Here is an 11,843-nt window from a genome sequence, read left to right as displayed (position 1 = left end):
CTTCCTTTCTACCGTAATTGGGCAGATTATTTTAACTTTACTAAACCCATTTCTTCATCTATAAATTTGGGGATATGCGTGGTACTTCTGTCCCTAGAGTGGTTATTAAGCACTTGGCCTGCATGGTCTATAGTTTTAGTATTAAGACCTCTTCCACTAGATAACAAATCAAATAAGTATTCTTAAATAGAGAAAATGCTTCCTCTGGGCATGATTAAGTTATACAGTTGACATGCTTGTCTTGCACGCCTTGCAAAATAGTGAGCTTTTAATGTCAAAGTAGTATGTGGGCTTTTGTCTCCAACTTTGTTGTAATCTCTATGAAACTCAGAATGCTTTTATGTTCACTGCTTTATTCAAACACTGAAACAGCATCTGACCCTTAGGGCAAGTAGTTAATTGCCTGGTATGAGAAGTGTGTGTTTCTCCTTGATTTCCAATTAATTAATAGACAATGGTACTTTTACTGTAATTTTTAAATTCTAATAATGGAGAAGTCTGTTGGTTCATAGACAGACTAGGTTATTTTTCTGGATGCGTTAACAAGGCAGGGAGGGTCAACCCAAGTAGCAGGAAATAGGTAGTCTTGAGAAAGACACTGTTAAGAAACTATTTTGAGAAAGTTTCAAACTTACAGAGAAGTTGCTGGAGTGGTACCTTGAAATCTAGTTTACCCTTCATTTGGATTCACCACTCACATTTGCCTTCCATGCACTATATATGTAGTATTTGTGGAACCAGCAGAAGTGGTTTCAGGCATTCCCCTTCATCTCTGAATATTTCAGTTTTTGTTTCCTAAGGATAAGAGCATTCTCTTGCACAACCACTGTAGAAGTATCAAATGCAGGACTTCTAAGATTGGTGTAATTTAATATACAGTCCATGTGAGAATTGTGCAGATTTTTCGAAATGTCTTTATATTAACTTTTAACAATCTCCCTGCTCCTAATCACCCATTGCATTTAGTTGTCTCATCTCTTGAGTTTCCTTGAATTTGGAACAGTTTTTAGCTTTTGTCCTTCATAACATTAAGAGTTTGAAGAGTGCATGCCAGCTGTTTAAAGAATGGTCCATAATTTGGATCATTCTAATTGTTTCCTCATGCTTCAATTCAGGTTAGGCATTTTGGCAGGAATACTAAATGCTGGTGTATTATATCAGAAGGCACATGATGTCATTTTATCCCATTGGTTGTGTTAACTTATTTGGTTAAGGTATTGTCCACCAGATTTCTCCACTGTAAACTTATTTTTTCCCTTTATGGTTAGTATTTTGTGGAAGGATATGTTGAAATTATCTTATTTCTCAACAAACTCAATGATTTTAGCATCTGTTGATTTTTGCTTGAATTAAGTATACCTTCTGTTAAGAAGAGTCTTCCTTCTCCCCATAGACCTAGGTTCTTGTTTCATTTATGTGTTAACTGACAGCCATTAGGCTTACCCCATTTCATGCAGTGGGGGGTGTGGGGGCTCCTTTTCTAGCTCCCTAAATGAGACTTATAGTCTGTTAATACATTGAAGGGTTCTTATTTATGACCAAATACTTTGAAACTCAGATATCAAATTTCTTTCTGCTTAAGTCATAACAGTACTATAAAATTTATGAAAGCTTGATGGAATGTCTTAAGGGATAAACTGCAAATGGAAATTTACCAGTGGTCAAGATAATACCACCAAAATGGGCAATTTTAGAGAACAAATATCTAATTTTTACTGATTCTGAAATATCACACCTTTCGTTTCTTTTGTGTGTGTGTGTGCTCTAATTACTTCTTTTTTGAGGAAGATTAGCCCTGAGCTAATATCTGCCACCAATCCTCCTCTTTTTTTGCTGAGGAAGATTAGCCCTGAGCTAACATCCATGGCCATCTTCCTCTACTTTATAAGTGGGACGCCTGCTACAGCATGGCTCGACAAGCGGTGTGTAGGTCTGCACCGGGGATCTGAACTAGCCAACCCCAGGCTGCCAAAGTGGAATGTGCAAACCTAACCATTGTGCCATTGGCCTGGCCCTAATTATATTTTAAAAATCATATAATGCACACCCAACTACATTCTCATGAAATTGAAACACATTAAAATCCACCTTGACTAGCTGTCTTCATACTAACTCTTAATCTCATTTGTTTCCTCTCCAGAATTACCTACTGTGTATGGTTTACTGTTAACTCTATCTCCATATATATATGCATATTGAAATGCTTCATTTCTACCTTTTTTGCGTAAATGTGATTATTGATGTTATGCAATTTGCAGAATTTGTAGATATTTGTCAGGAGTTAAAGACCTATAGTGTGCCATATGGATGGATTATGGTTTACTTACTTTAATATCTAGTTCTCTGACATCCTTATTGCCCAAATTGCTTGGCAATCTGGAAGTATTTTGAGAGTGCAAACCATGTGAAATGAGTGGTTCAGAGGACTCTTAATTTCTTACAAACTTATAAGTTATGTTTATGCTTGTGTTCTTAAGATAGAACTTCCTTCAGATTTGCTAATAGTAATCAAGTCTTATACTCTTTATGTTAAAAATTATTTTACGCAGATACATATATTCGGAATGTTTAAGTTAGTGTTGCTTAAAATAACAGAATGACCAATAACATGTGCAACACATAACGTTCAGCATAGCTGTGGTAGAGGAATAGCACCTTGACACTCAACTAACATTACTGAGGTGAATGAATTAGCCATTCAATGGTATGTTAAGGAATTACAATTTAATAAGGCAGAGCCCTACCTGAGCATAAGCTACAGCCATAGCTGGAATTTGGCTATGTCTTTGGTGGACCAACATGGAGAGACCAACAGGAGTCTTGCATGAAAGAATGAAGACTTTTCTGATGAGATACAGCTCATCTTAAAGATATCGAGAATAAGGCAGGCTGGTTTGTCCAGTAGCAAGCATGGGGCCTTGCAGTTAGCGGTAGCAGAGGTAACCATGGTGACTGCAGTACCCAGAGATCAGAGAAAGGCAAGGGCAGGAATCATACGAGCAGCATGGGAAGTGTTGAGCCTCTTTGGTAGGGACATTAATAAACACGATTATTCTGCTGGTCAGTAGTGGCAGCAGTGGAGTGGTGAGACATTGCATGCTCTGTGCGCTGTGCACACAAGTATGAAATTCCATTAAAGGGAGCCGTTCTTGGAGAGGAAGGAAATGGCTGATTTCATGTATGAGCAGGCAGGCCTTATTCATGGCCCATGTGAGACAACCTTGGGGACACCTGGAAATAATCGGGCAATATTTTGCCTGGGACTGGAGATCCTGCGTTAGTATCTCGGAGTAATGTGTTTATCAGTACCAAGCGTCTGTGCCACACTGCCTTTCTGGTTGTTAAGTGAAGAATGTTATATGGGGAAATGGAGGCTATAATAAATCAAAGGAGCAGTTAGGAGTGGTGGTCAAAAGGATTTCAGCCTAATCTGAATGTTTTCAATTTACAGCATTAATACATTATCACGATGTAGAGGGAACTCTTTACATAGGCTTCCCTGTATCATAGTATCTAACCCTTATGTTACTAAAGACCATAGAACGTTTACCAGCAGCAGTTAGCTTAATTTCACTTTTTTGAGATAAATTAAGTAAACTAGGATTTAACAATTGTGCCCTGATTCTACTTATGCCCAGATCTGAGATAGCATAAGCTGGCATTTTTAGATAAGCCACTATATTCATTATGTGGGTAGCTATTTGAAAACATAAGAACATGTCATAATTTAAAGTTAAGAACTGGATTTATTTGAAAATGTGCTTGGTTCCTGGGCCCTGTGAGCCTGCTGTGTTTTAGGCCTTGATATCTCTCCCATCTGATCCATGTATTAGAATATTACTTGTGTTGTAGCCACTTCCAGTAGGCGCAAGTCTCCCAGTCTCCCAGAATCAATAGGGACCAGTGGAAACAGAGTAACATGCTCTCTTATTCTGGAGAGAAGAAAGCAGTGAGAGTGACGAATGTCCCTGAGTTGGGGTTCTATCCACTTGCTTGGTGTCCGCCAGACACTATGTGCTACATTCCACTTAATTGAAAAAATTTTTTAATCTTTTTTTTTTTTTTTTTGAGGAAGATTAGCCCTGAGCTAACTACTGCCAGTCCTCCTCTTTTTGCTGAGGAAGCCTGGCCCTGAGCTAACATCCATGCCCATCTTCCTCTACTTTATACGTGGGACGCCTACCACAGCATGGTGTGCCAAGCGGTGCCATGTCTGCACCTGGGATCTGAACTGGCGAAACCTGGGCCGCCGAGAAGTGGAACGTGTGAACTTAACTGCTGCGCTACTAGGCTGGCCCCTAAGCTAATACTTTATCAAGTCTCTAGATAGGGGCTGGCCCTGTGGCTGAGTGATTAAGTTCCTGTTCCCAGGGTTTCACCGGTTCAGATCCTGGGTGTGGACCTAGCACCGCTCATCAAACCATGCTGTGATGGCGTCCCACAGCACAACCAGAAGGACCTACAACTAGAATATACAACTATGTACTGAGGGCGCTTTGGAGAGAAGAAAAAAAAAAAAAAGATTGGCAACAGATGTTAGCTCAGGTGCCAATCTTTAAAAAAAAGGAAAAAAGAAAAGAAAAAGTCTCTAGATACTCTGGTGTAAAGTTCTGGTAAAACATTGATTTGACAGCTGGTTAGGAGCAAGTGGGACTGCCTATATGATTCCCCCTACTCCTCACTCTCTAATCCAGTCTAAGCCTGGGCCCAGTGTGCTCTCGCAGGACTGGATGGGCATAGGGAGGGGAGGGATGGAGATCAAGAAATGCGGTAGGTGGCCAATGCTAAAGGGTTCTAAAATCACTTCCAACTCCATGTCATTCCACCCCCCTTCCTGGTTGTGAAACCAGGAAAAGAAGAGTTTCTTGGGCCTCAGGATCTTCAGCTTGGATTCTGCCTCAAACTCCCATCCTTTTTTCCTTCTTGGAGAGTAATTCTGAGATATACAGGTCTTTCATTTCTGTGTTCTTATTACCTTCCTCAGCATAGAGACTTCACGATAGCTTTCTGCTAGTCTAAGTGCTCCTTGGGGGTGGGTAGGAATGGGAGTGGAGATAGCCCAGATTTGAATATGAATGGATTTCTTTTCATTTAAATTTTAAAAAGTAATACATGCACAGTTAAAACAAAATATTCCTAAAAGATTTATAATTAAATCGAAATTTCCAGGGCCAGCCCCGTGGCCGAGTGGTTAAATTTGCCCACTCTGCTTCGGCAGCCCAGGGTTTGGATCCTGGGCGTGGATGTGACACTGCTCATCAGGCCACGTTGTGTTAGCGTCCCACATGCCACAACTAGAAGGACCTATAACTAAAAAAATACCCAATATATATATATACACAACTGTACTGGGGGGATTTGGGGAGAAAAAAGAAGAAAAAATTGAAATTTCAGAGCCTCTCCCTCTCTCCTTTCCTCAGTCACATAGCTGCTATGTGTATCTGACTCCTGAGGTAAATTTAAGTTAGCATCTCATTTCTTATTTGATAAATATACAGTGGATTCTCTTCATATAGGTCCTTAGAACAGACAGCACGTTATATAGCATTTTCCTCAAGGTGATGATCACCCTAAAACCTTGTGGTGCATAAAAATGGCCAGAAAGTCTTCACAACCCTTTCAGTCAGCCTGACTGTGCTGCCACCCCAACTTGCGTTGGCCAATAGAATGCAGCAGAGTGACGCATGACTTCTGAGCTTCGGCCTATAGAGGCCTTGCAGCTTCTACTCTCACGCTTTTTCTGAACAACCCTGAAATAGCCTACTTGAGGGTAACCCCCAAGGTAGAGAGAATGACCAATGGAGAAAGGCCCAAGTTCCCCAGCTGGTACAGCCATTCAGGCTGAAGCTCCTGGCACACAGTGAGGTCTGCAAAAGCATGTTCCCATAGAGCAGAAGCACCACTGCAATGAGCCCAGATTATACTGCCAAACTGAGAAATAAGAGCAAATAAATGCTCATTTAAGGCTACTAAATTTTGGGGTGGTTTGTTACTCAGCAATAGATATGGATACAAGCCTAATTGTGCTCTCAATCTAGTTAATAAAAAAGAAGTATTTCCAATTAACAGTTGAGCAACTGTACCCAGAAGTGACGTATCCCATGCCAAATGGGGGAATTAATGGGTAAAATGGGATTGCTAGGCATTGTTTTCCTTTGTTGGAGGGTCTCATCCAAGTTCCCATGCTGAAAATACTAACACATTTCTCAGAATGAGCTTTACATAATAGCTTTATTTGGCCAGTGAAAAAGACATTTTCTTTACCTAGTGCTTCAATACAATACATCTTTTATCTGGCATTTTAAAGGAAAGTAGTCCCCATTTCTGTAATTTTCTTTCCTGTTGAGTATTTAACCATAGAGTTTAAAGTCAAAGACAGGAAAAAGATAAATCTTTTTAGGCCAGATGTTAAATGCTGAGAAAAACTGGAGATAATAGCTTTAATTAGGCAACCAGGATCCCCTTTTAGTGAAAGTCAGTTAAGATGTAAAAAGGAACAGGAAACAGGATGAGTGCTACACAAGTAGAAAAGGCAAGACCTTTTAAACAAGTTCAGGGCCAAATTAACTTGGTTTTCGAAGCTATTTGGTTCGTGAGTAAATAGGGACCACCAGTTCTTCTAATTCTATCTCACTAGCAGGGCCAGGATGAAAAATCAGTTTCTTTCCGTTGACAGTTGAATGGTGTAATTCTTTGGATGTTTGCGTTCCAAATTTCCTGTGTATCTAATTTACTATTTTCTTTCTTTCTTTCTTTTTTGTGAGGAAGATTGGTCCTCAGCTAACATCTGTGCCAATCTTCCTCTACTTTTTGTATGTGGGACACTGCCACAGCATGGTTTGATGAGTGGTGTGTAGGTTCAAACCCAGGATCCAAACCCTCCAACCCTGTGTTGGTAAAGTGGAGCAGGTGAACTTACCCTTACTATGCCACTGGGCCGGCCCATAATTTACTATTTTCTCAATCAGAATTGTGGGTCAGGATCTCCATGTATGCTGTGATCTGTCCGTGGTACTTGGCAAAGCTCACTAGCAATGTGAAAAGATTCCCAGCCAGCCATGAAAGCACAGTCGATTTAAAGCTGTCTGACCTGGTAAAACAGCACAGAAATCACACTGGGACTTTTGTTTAGGTTTGGGCAGCATTGCTGACATAAGACACACACACACACACACACACTCACAGTCAATCTCTGAGAAACATTCTCAGGGTGGAATTATATATGGTAAAATTCAAAGGAAGCTAGAAAGAGAATTAAGTGGCAGTGACATAGTTTCCAAGGAAACTGTGTCATTACCTTTGGAGGTCTTCCAAGTGGGTTACCTGTCTTGTCTGAGATAACATTTCCCTCCTAAGGTTGAAAGGTTCTCACCTTTAGACTTGTGATGAGTTCTAGTATATAGAGGAAGTATTGTGTAGTGGTTAAAAACATGGGTGCTGATGGGACTGCTCTGTATCCTGGGTATAGGTCATTAAATGAACCTATACAAATATTAAAATCATAGTACATTGAAAGGGAAACGAGTCAGTTTTGCTATATAATTTTAAAAACCCACATGGGTGCCTGAGCTGGACTGCTTGGGTTTGTTTGAATCACAGCTCCATCACTTATTAGTTGTGTGACCCTGGACAAGTTACTTGTGCCTCAGTTTCCTCATTTGTAAATGCAGGTAATAATAGTACTTCCAGCATGGGGTTGTTGTAAGGATTCAGTTAATACATGTAAAGCTCTTAAAACAGTGCTTGGCTCACTGTATGTGGTATGTAAGAGCTAGCTACTATTATTATTGTAAGGATGCAAAGGAATCAAAAGAAGATATATGGGCTGTCATATGATTATAGGAACTATAAGTAGTCTGAAATACAACTTCTGTGAGGTACTGCCTTTATGTAAAGAAGGAAGAAACCCTAGAAAAGTATAAACTAAGCAAATTTAAGTCTCCCCTGTTGCTGTTTTTAAGGGACAGCAAAAACTAAACAAAAAAATCCCCTTATTCTCCTAATTCATTCATTCATACATTGAATGCCTGCTGTTTTCCAGGACTTACTGAAAAGTGAGAAATGATCGTGGCAGTCTTCACTTCCCAAATCACCTGATGAAGTGTTCTCTAGCATGTGTGTCTTTTTTCATGGCCCCAGTTTTCTCAGATTTACTGCAGCGACTGGCCAGAGGTACTGACAATATCTGTGATTAAGCATCAGATGTATTGCATTTAGCAATGAGAATATTAAGACCAAATAAATTCTCCCACTAGGTTAACTACCCAGAAGGTAAATTCTGAGAATTATTTGGGAAGTAAAGGAAGCTTTTGAAAAACAGGAACCTGGGAGGGGTCCAAGCTGTGAGTGTTTTAAGGAAGATCTAGACATACTCAGGAATATTCAGATCATGAGACTCCTGTACTAAATAAGACAATGCTGCTCTTTGACATGAAGGGGAAAAGTGAGGCATCGTTCCTACCTGATGTTAAAATATAAATCATGAACCATTCCCCTCCCACTACAGGGCATTAATGGGGCAGACAACATGACAGAGAGACATTATGAGTAGGCAGAGGTGCCATCTATTTGATTCACATGAGTCTGAAGTCTTGTTTTTTATGTTTAAGCATTACTCTTTGACAGTTTGAGAGAAAACAATCCCCCTGGGAGGAGGAAAGCAGCCAAGAGAAAATGAAACAGTCTGAGAAAGAATGGAAATGATTCTATTGCTCCACGAGACAGAGCCAAGTGGGAGCGAAGCCAGGGTAAATGATCAAGGCTGTCTACGAAACAGCTTGCCTCAGCTGGGGCGCTGGGTGCCTACTCAGTGAAGCAGTAACAGCTCTGCCATGGCTGACACAGCTGGAGCTCCAAGTCAGCCATGTGCAGGAAAGTGGCCTTGATCTCCATTTTGTAAGAAGTGTCTGCATGAGCAAGAAACACAAGCACACAAGATGTATCTGTACTCCACTTCTCCTTGGTTGTCATGGGAAGTGAGTGTTGCAAGTAACATAAACAAATTTAGACTTTGGGGAACTATACAGTAAAGCCCTGCTGATTGGTAGGGCTTGCCATTTATGGTGATTAAAAATACAAATGTATTAAACCTCACTTTGTCTCAGTTAACTTTTAAAAAGATGCTGCTGTTTTTAAGAGGGGGAAAAAGATAAGGTGTAACTTTTTAAAGTAAAACTTTGAGTTTAGGGGCCAGCCTGGTGGTGCAGCGGTTAAGTTCGCATGTTCCGCTTCTCAGCGGCCCAGGGTTTGCTGTTTCGGATCCCAGGTGCGGACATGGCACCGCTTGGCAAAAGCCATGCTGTGGTAGGCGTCCCACGTATAGAGTAGAGGAAGCTGGGCATGGATGTTAGCTCAGGGCCAGTCTTCCTCAGCAAAAAGAGGAGGATTGGCAGTAGTTAGCTCAGGGCTAATCTTCCTCAAAAAACAAAACAAAACTTCGAGTTTAATGTCACATAGAAGTCAAAAAGCCCTTTGATGGCACATTTTACTTCTTCTAGGTGTCACGAGTACAAAAGAGGTGACATGCTGAACACAAGGCTGCAGAGCCAAGTAAATGATCTAGTATAAACTTGCTTCATTGTTTTCTTACCACTCAAAAACAACCTCTGTCCAGTGGAAGTGACACTTTGCCATTAATTTCTCCTCTTCACTAATTCCTGCATGCTATCATGGTGTAAATGGTTATTGATTCAAGGGAAGTCTTCACACTTAGATTCATGGATTAAGACGTATCAGTAAACTGACTACAGCTCAGAAACCAAGATGGTATCAGAACTTCCTTAAAGGAAAATCCACTGTGGAGCAGTTGAATAGGCCAGCAGTGATCCTGGGCTGCACGAGGGTGGCAGAATATGGAGGAAATTAACACCAGATCCTAGCAGAAGTCCTTGACTGTCTAGGCGCGGAGCATCTTTTGTGTCTGAGGTATGGTAACCCCCCTTGCCTGGCTTTCCTGTCTGTTTTTGCAGAGAATCATAAAAGGTTAGAACTGAGAAAAATCCAGTCATTCCCTCCTTTTATAGGTGAGAAAATGAAGACCCAAAGAGATGAACTAATCTAACAGGGAAACTGACTGACTTAGTAAACTGCACTGTTTGAAACTCCCAGCAAGGCACCTTGGAACATTTTTAGATATGCCTCAGCCAGGCTTTATGAAACCGGTGAATTTTAGAAGTAAAAGAGACTTGAGAATATAAATTATGAACATTTAAAGAGTTTTTGCTAGTTGAGAGGCCTAAAAGCCTAGAGAGAAGATAAGGAGGGAGAAATGTTCTGCCTCTAAAATACATACCCATAAGTTATCAGGGTAATGACAGCATCTGTTTTTAGGTTCTGTGTTTCTCCACAATTGCCAGGTTCTCCATATTTTCTTCATTCTATCTAAAGATTCATGGATATGCTCCAAAATCACCATGAACAGTAGATAGATATGTAATGGCTACAATTTTAACTTGTAAAATTAATGGTATTTCATTCTCTACAAAACAAAAGACTAGAAATCAACCACCGATCAATTTTCTCAACTTGGGAAGCTACCGCCCTCTAGAGGGTGGGTTTGGGAAAGTCAGGGGTACTTTTTCGTTGTCACAATGACCGATGGGGCAGAGGGAGTTGCTACTGGCATTTAGTATCTGGGGATGAGGGATGCCTGATATATTAAAATGCAGTTTTACACATAAAGAACCCTACCTTCCCAAGATGCCAATAGTACTCACTTCGAAACATGATGAAAGTGAGATCTACAAAGTTTGTACCAGTTACCTCTTGAAATATTAACCATTTATTCTAAGATGACTTAGTGAGAAGGGGGCTAGAGGGTACACATTGACAGCATGGGTCTGTATATTAGGAAGTTCATGGACCTGACTGCATTTTAGGCCAGCTTATCCCACTAGCATTTATCTCAACACTGGGATCTGGGACTTGATGTGCCAATTGTTCATTGTACACAGCTATAGTGCTACTTACTCAACTAGGAATAGCAGAAGGTAAAGACTTCTGATTGACATATGTTATGCAGTGTGTACAGGCAAAAGTTGATAAACTGGTTAAATGCTCTGATAGTTGCAGAATAGACTCTGGATACTAAAAAGATAGAACTTGAATCTTTTTTTTGAGGAAAATCAGCCCTGAGCTAACTACTGCCAATCTTCCTCTTTTTGCTGAGGAAGACTGGCCCTGAGGTAACATCCATGCCCATCTTCCTCTATTTTATATGTGGGACGCCTACCACAGCATGGTCTGCCAAGCAGTGCCGTGTCCGCACCCGGGATCCAAACCGGTGAACCCTGGGCCGCCAAGAAGTGGAATGTGCAAATTTAACTGCTGCGCCACTGGGCTGGCCCCTTGAATCCTTTTTATCTAAGATTTTCAGGTACTTTTATTTTTTTTAATTTTTTAATTTTTATTTTTTTGAGGAAGATTAGCCCTGAGCTAACATCTGCTGCCAATCCCCCTCTTTTTGCTGAGGAAGACTGGCCCTGAACTAACATCCATGCCCATGTTCCTCTACTTTATATGTGGGACGCCTACCACAGGACGGCTTGACAAGTGGTGCCATGTCTGCACCCGAGGTCCGAACTGGTGAACCCTGGGCCACCAAAGCAGAATGTGCAAACTTAACCACTGTGCCATCTGGCCGGCCCCTTCAGGTACTTTTAGATCACGTAAGGTAAACTTCTACTTGTTCTGCAGTGTCCATTCTCCCCTTCTTCCCTTAAGTAAGAAAAATCCAAAACGGTCCCCATTTCCCCTTGCAACTCCCAGCTTCCTTGTGGGTGGGTGTGGCCATGCAACTGTTGACCACTGGACAATGTAAAACGATGTGCACAACTTTCAGCTCT

Source organism: Equus asinus, chromosome 3, assembly GCF_041296235.1.
Source record: "Equus asinus isolate D_3611 breed Donkey chromosome 3, EquAss-T2T_v2, whole genome shotgun sequence".
Taxonomy (NCBI): domain Eukaryota; kingdom Metazoa; phylum Chordata; class Mammalia; order Perissodactyla; family Equidae; genus Equus; species Equus asinus.
Note: the sequence above shows the minus strand (reverse complement) of the source record.